The sequence below is a fragment of the Oncorhynchus nerka genome, linkage group LG26 (genome assembly GCF_034236695.1).
Source record: "Oncorhynchus nerka isolate Pitt River linkage group LG26, Oner_Uvic_2.0, whole genome shotgun sequence".
Lineage (NCBI taxonomy): Eukaryota > Metazoa > Chordata > Actinopteri > Salmoniformes > Salmonidae > Oncorhynchus > Oncorhynchus nerka.
The window spans coordinates 3,709,449-3,717,079 of NC_088421.1; the positions used below are offsets into that span (position 1 = coordinate 3,709,449).

General features: G+C 44.8%; 1 long non-coding RNA gene across 1 annotated transcript; it reads left to right on the forward strand.

The window, feature by feature from the left end:
- The first annotated feature begins 5,303 nt into the window (after window positions 1-5,303).
- On the forward strand, window positions 5,304-7,581 carry LOC135564932 (uncharacterized). The gene is made up of 2 exons (XR_010461290.1): window positions 5,304-6,690; window positions 7,390-7,581. It is a non-coding gene; the product is annotated as an uncharacterized LOC135564932 (long non-coding RNA).
- Window positions 7,582-7,631: the final 50 nt, after the last annotated feature.

Consider the following 7,631-nt stretch of genomic DNA (forward strand, 5'->3'; position numbering starts at 1 on the left):
TAAAAAAGATAGGGCTGTTTCGGTTTTGCCACATTTGTCGTTTTGTATTATGTTCATGTTGAGTTTACCTATTAAAAAACATGAACTATAACCACGCTGCATTTTGGTCCGCCTCTCCTTCCCAGGAGGAAAGCCGTTACAATTCTGTTGCTGTACATTTCAAAAGTGCTGAACAAATAGTTATATTGACTACGTTCGTCATACCTCGCACATTGTCTTTATCGAAATTACGGACTGCCTCTTATTACGCTCGTCGTCCCCTTATGCCATAATTTGTACTTCTCAATTGTCAGTAGAAACGACTGATATGACAAATCAGCCATATAAAATATGTGTTTTTTTTAAAGGCAGCAATTGAGGCTGAATGAACTGTATTGCTGCCAGGTGTAGCAGTAGTAAGGTGTTGGGACTGCCATTGGAACAGCTTTATGGAGGCCCTAACAGTTTGGGCACCGTTAAAGTGCAATAAATGTATTGTTTAGTGTGGTGTGGTGTAGTTGCTTTGCTGGCATGCATATACATTTTTTCCCCACCAACATTTACATGCTAAAATCGCCACTGATCGTATCATATTTCTCCAATGCCAAATCAGTGTGTCTTGTTTGCAACGAAACTGTCCCTGTTAGGAATCTGAGCCTGGCACTTTCACATGTTAGGCCTACCTTTCCACTCCAAACAGTAGGCCTACCGACGCAGAAAAATGTAAGATTCAACAGATGACTACTCTTCTTTAACAACAGAAGGTCACAAGGGTTTCCCTAAAAGCTGTCTGGGTTTAAACATATTTTGTACAGAAAGAAAATAGCTTCATCAATCTTAAGGTACGGAATTAGATTACTTCCCATTACTTCCCCCCATCGCGACGTCCCCCAAAGGTTAACTCTCTAGCCCTCGCTATCTCCCTGCTTGCTAATTCGGCCTGCTAACGGCTTGTCAAGCTCCGGTCCGCTAACTGCTACCTTGTCTAGCTCGGGCCTACGAACTGTTAGCTTGTTAGCACAGGCCTGCTAACCGTCTGAACCACCGCGTCCCAATCACTCTCTGACCCCATTTACTTTCTATCTCTTTTTGATTTTTAATTTGTTTATACCTTCCGGAAACCTGCCTCACCCAATGTGATACGGAATCGCTATTACTTTTACTTTTATTTTTATGACACACTCAAGAACCTCCAGACGCTAACCAGCTAACTAGCTACAAGCTAGTTAGTCATTGTTAGTTTAAAAAAAAAAAAAAAAAAAACCTGGATAACACTCGCCAGCCCAGCCCCCCTGCCCATCCACCGCTGCCCCCTGGACACTGATCTCTTGGCTACATAGCTGACGCACGCTGGACTGTCCATTAATCACGGTACTCCTTTCTGCTTGTTTGTCTTACCTGTCGGCCCCGTTGCCTAGTCAACGCCATTTTACCTGCTGTTTGTTGTGCTAGCGGATTAGCCCCGCCTACTGTTTTTAGCTAGCTTTCCAAATTCAACACCTGTGATTACTGTATGCCTCGCTGTATGTCTCTCTCAGATGTCAATATGCCTTGTATACTGTTGTTCAGGTTAGTTATAATTGTTTTAGTTCACAATGGAGCCCCTAGACCCACTCTGCATACCCCTGTTACCTCCTTTGTCCCACCTCCCACACATGCGGTGACCTCACCCATTACAACCAGCATGTCCAGAGATACAACCTGTCTCATCATCACCCAGTGCCTGGGCTTACCTCCGCTGTACCCGCACCCCACCATACCCCTGTCTGCGCATTATGCCCTGAATATATTCTACCATGCCCAGAAACCTGCTCCTCTTATCCTCTGCCCCCAACGCTCTAGGCGACCAGTTTTGATAGCCTTTAGCCGCACCCTCATACTACTCCTTCTCTGTTCCGCGGGTGATGTGGAGGTAAACCCAGGCCCTGCATGTCCCCAGGTACCCTCATTTGTTGACTTCTGTGATCGAAAAGCCTTGGTTTTATGCATGTCAACATCAGAAGCCTCCTCCCTAAGTTTGTTTTACTCACTGCTTTAGCACACTCTGCTAACCCTGATGTCCTTGCCGTGTCTGAATCCTGGCTCAGGAAGGCCACCAAAAATTCAGAGATTTCCATACCCAACTATAACATCTTCCGTCAAGATAGAACTACCAAAGGGGGCGGAGTTGCAGTCTACTGCAGAGATAGCCTGCAAAGTAATGTCATACTTTCCAGGTCCATACCCAAACAGTTCGAACTACTAATTTTGAAAATTACCCTCTCCAGAAATAAGTCTCTCACTGTTGCCGCCTGCTACCGGCCACCCTCAGCTCCCAGCTGTGCCCTGGACACCATTTGTGAATTGATCGCCCCCATCTAGCTTCAGAGTTTGTTCTGTTAGGTGACCTAAACTGGGATATGCTTAACACCCCGGCAGTCCTACAATGTAAGCTAGATGCCCTCAATCTCACTCAAATCATCAAGGAACCCACCAGGTACAACCCTAACTCTGTAAACAAGGGCACCCTCATAGACGTCATCCTGACCAACTGGCCCTCCAAATACACCTCCGCTGTCTTCAACCAGGATCTCAGCGATCACTGCCTCATTGCCTGTATCCGCCACGGAGCCGCAGTCAAACGACCACCCCTCATCACTGTCAAACGCTCCCTAAAACACTTCTGTGAGCAGGCCTTTCTAATCGACCTGGCCCGGGTATCCTGGAAGGACATTGACCTCATCCCGTCAGTTGAGGATGCCTGGTCATTCTTTAAAAGTAACTTCCTCACCATTTTAGATAAGCATGCTCCGTTCAAAAATGCAGAACCAAGAACAGATACAGCCCTTGGTTCACTCCAGACCTGACTGCCCTCGACCAGCACAAAAACATCCTGTGGCGGACTGCAATAGCATCGAATAGCCCCGTGATATGCAACTGTTCAGGGAAGTCAGGAACCAATACACGCAGTCAGTCAGGAAAGCTAAGGCCAGCTTCTTCAGGCAGAAGTTTGCATCCTGTAGCTCCAACTCCAAAAAGTTCTGGGACACTGTGAAGTCCATGGAGAACAAGAGCACCTCCTCCCAGCTGCCCACTGCACTGAGGCTAGGTAACACGGTCTCCACCGATAAATCCACGATTATCGAAAGCTTCAATAAGCACTTCTCAACGGCTGGCCATGCCTTCCGCCTGGCTACTCCAACCTCGGCCAACAGCTCCGCCCCCCGCAGCTCCTCGCCCAAGCCTCTCCAGGTTCTCCTTTACCCAAATCCAGATAGCAGATGTTCTGAAAGAGCTGCAAAACCTAGACCCGTACAAATCAGCTGGGCTTGACAATCTGGACCCTCTATTTCTGAAACTATCTGCCGCCATTGTCGCAACCCCTATTACCAGCCTGTTCAACCTCTCTTTCATATCGTCTGAGATCCCCAAGGATTGAAAGCTGCCGCAGTCATCCCCCTCTTCAAAGGGGAGACACCCTGGACCCAAACTGCTATAGACCTATATCCATCCTGCCCTGCCTATCTAAGGTCTTCGAAAGCCAAGTCAACAAACAGGTCACCGACCATCTCGAATCCCACCGTACCTTCTCCGCTGTGCAATCTGGTTTCCGAGCCGGTCACGGGTGCACCTCAGCCACGCTCAAGGTACTAAACGATATCATTACCGCCATCGATAAAAGACAGTACTGTGCAGCCGTCTTCATCGACCTCGCCAAGGCTTTCGACTCTGTCAATCACCATATTCTTATCGGCAGACTCAATAGCCTCGGTTTCTCGGATGACTGCCTTGCCTGGTTCACCAATTACTTTGCAGACAGAGTTCAGTGTGTCAAATCGGAGGGCATGCTGTCCGGTCCTCTGGCAGTGTCTATGGGGGTGCCACAGGGTTCAATTCTCTGGCCGACTCTTTTCTCTGTATATATCAATGATGTTGCTCTTGCTGTGGGCGATTCCCTGATCCACCTCTACGCAGACGACACCATTCTATATACTTTCGGCCCGTCATTGGACATTGTGCTATCTAACCTCCAAACTAGCTTCAATGCCATACAGCACTCCTTCCGTGGCCTCCAACTGCTCTTAAACGCGAGTAAAACCAAATGCATGCTTTTCAACCGATCGCTGCCTGCACCCGCATGCCCGACTAGCATCACCACCCTGGATGGTTCCGACCTTGAATATGTGGACATCTATAAGTACCTAGGTGTCTGGCTAGACTGCAAACTCTCCTTCCAGACTCACATCAAACATCTCCAATCGAAAATCAAATCAAGAGTCGGCTTTCTATTCCGCAACAAAGCCTCCTTCACTCACGCCACCAAGCTTACCCTAGTAAAACTGACTATCCTACCGATCCTCGATTTCGGCGATGTCATCTACAAAATGGCTTCCAACACTCTACTCAGCAAACTGGATGCAGTCTATCATAGTGCCATCCGTTTTGTCACCAAAGCACCTTATACCACCCACCACTGCGACTTGTATGCTCTAGTCGGCTGGCCCTCGCTACATATTCGCCGCCAGACCCACTGGCTCCAGGTCATCTACAAGTCCATGCTAGGTAAAGCTCCGCCTTATCTCAGTTCACTGGTCACGATGGCAACACCCATCCGTAGCACACGCTCCAGCAGGTGTATCTCACTGATCATCCCTAAAGCCAACACCTCATTTGGCCGCCTTTCGTTCCAGTACTCTGCTGCCTGTGACTGGAACGAACTGCAAAAATCGCTGAAGTTGGAGACTTTTATCTCCCTCACCAACTTCAAACATCAGCTATCCGAGCAGCTAACCGATCGCTGCAGCTGTACATAGTCTATTGGTAAATAGCCCACCCATTTTCACCTACCTCATTCCCATACTGTTTTTATACTGTTTTTTTTATTTTTTTATTTACTTTTCTGCTCTTTTGCACACCAATATCTCTACCTGTACATGACCATCTGATCATTTATCACCCCAGTGTTAATCTGCAAAATTGTATTATTCGCCTACCTCCTCATGCCTTTTGCACACATTGTATATAGACTGCCCATTTTTTTTTCTACTGTGTTATTGACTTGTTAATTGTTTATTCCATGTGTAACTCTGTGTTGTCTGTTCACACTGCTATGCTTTATCTTGGCCAGGTCGCAGTTGCAAATGAGAACTTGTTCTCAACTAGCCTACCTGGTTAAATAAAGGTGAAATAAAAAAATAAAAAATAAAAAATAATTATATTTTTTGCCTTCTCCGCTATAGAAGATTGTAGCTCAGACTCTGAATGTCAAAGAAACTAAACATGATATTCCAATATGCATCGAAGTCATTTCTTTCCAGCGTATTTTCAGCTTGTTTTAAGCATAATTCATAACGGAGCAGAGTGCTGTTATAGATCGCTGTATGTATGGATATAGCAGCCTATAGCCTAATTCTGTCTGTGAAACAGGTAGAGCTACCTCTTGTTTCTTAAATATGAAGTAATAGGCTCCAACACAAAGCCCTCTTGTTGTTAGTAAAGTCTAATTAAATGAAGACGGTTTAAATGAATTATTCATATTCCAATTTGCCAATGTTCTGCACCATCAGCTGTCCATTTCCAATTGATTGTGCCGTGACTGCTGCTTCAAGTTTCAGCACCACAATGTAAGTAACTAAAATCTGGCTTATTGTGATGTCAATAACTAGGATAAATACATCATGGGCAAGAAAATATGGTTTTTATTCAAATCAATTCTAGTAGTAGCAATCTATCAAAGTTGACCTCCGGTCCTCAAATGCTCTCCTTCTCAAACTGAACAGAACATAGGCTATAGCCTAGTCTACGCGCAAGATGTTGCATTTTTTTGGACAAGGCCTTAATCAAAAATACTTTTCTGAGGAATTCTTTGACTCTCCTCCTGAACTGCCACTGTAGGCCTACACAGCACAGCATTGGTTAGGCAGAAAAATCCCGGGTTTTGATCAGCAAGGGCAGAGCAGGCCTCAGGGTTGGAATATCCGTTGCAGTGTGTAATGCAGTCTAGTTTTATTTACGCTATCCCAGCAGCTATCTTAGAAATATAACTTTTCTCTGTGCTTCTCTGAGGATGCACTTTGTAGCCTATAGTCTATAGTCTATGAATGATTTGATTGAGACCACGCTAAATAACCTTTAGGCACACGTCATATTTCACGCCCAGCAGAGAATCAGGTGGAATCGGGCATCGATATATAGCCTAATAAGCTACTGATTCTAAAACACTGAGAAATATTCAAATTTCATAAATTACAAATTACATGACCCTCCCCTATTTTCATTCAGGTACCCACCCTGTACATTTTTGTCCATCTCTTAGCATTACAATTTTATTGCGCAAACTAAGAATGCTCTTAAGTTAAAGTTATAAACAGAAGTGATAGTAATACTATAAATGATTAACCGTTACAGAACTCATCTGAAGGGTGACACAGCGTTTTTAGTCTGTACTCTTTCCCCCTCCCCCTCTATTCCTATTTCTCTCCCTCCTTCTCCACTCTTTCTCCTGTCATAACCTCCCATTGGTTCTACTACAGTATGGACTGACTCAGGCTCTGCCCTGGCTGTATTTCTGCCTTGTCATTGTGACTCAGCATTCTGGTGACCCAAACAGAGACAGAAGAGGAAGCAAGATGTTCCACTCCCTCAATGGTTCTGTTTAAATGGAAGTCAGGGACTAAGCAGACCGCTATCGCATTGGTGTCTATGGAGTAACCCCCCCTTAAGCAGACAGTGGTAAATGGCCTGAGTGAACTTCCTTCATTTATCCACCATCTTTAGCCTGAAAGCCATTCTTTTCCGCTATCACCGTGACAATGGTGGAAGGAGACTAGGTCTCATGACTGTGGAAACAGACTTGAGCGGTGATGAGGGCGAAAACGTGCTGAGACCAGGAAAAAAGGGAAGAAGGAGAGAACAGCAGTAACATACTATGTAACTTACTAAGGCATTTTAAACAAATAGCTGTAATATGGTTGTTTCTGGATGAATGTTGGAGGGAAAATACACCAACTATCCTGATCATTTAGCCAATATACCCCAATCACAACTCAAGTAACAATATTTTTCAATATTACTTTAGACTGTTGGTTTAACCAACAGTTTAGAAAATCACCACCAAACCCCTTAGTTTTTCACACTCAATAGTTTCCCGTGTGTATCAACAATGATCCACCTCATATAGGGACATCCAGCCAAATTAACACAACTGCGGAAAGCATTGGATTCAACATGGGCCAGCATCCCTGTAGAATGTTTCGACACCTTGTAGAGTCCTTGTCCCAATGAATTGAGGATGTTCTGAGGGAAAAAGGGGCGTTTGCAACTCAACATCAGGAAGTTGTTCTAAATGTTTTATACCCTCAGTGTACATATACAGTGCCGTACAACAGTATTTTCCACCATTCTGATTTTCCCTATTTTTTGCATTTCCAGGTCCTGAGGCATCAAAGCATCTCCAATCCATCATACTACCACCACTATGCTTGACTGTTGGTATGATGGTGTTACTGTGCAATGCAGTGTTTGGTTTTCGCCAGACATAATGGGACCCATCCGTTGTATAGGAAATCATGTCCAGTCCTAATAGGCTGAAGATTATATTATGAATAAAAGTATTTTATTGGTCTACCTGGAAACAGAGAGGCTAATTACTTTGGACTTTTCAGACTAATTTT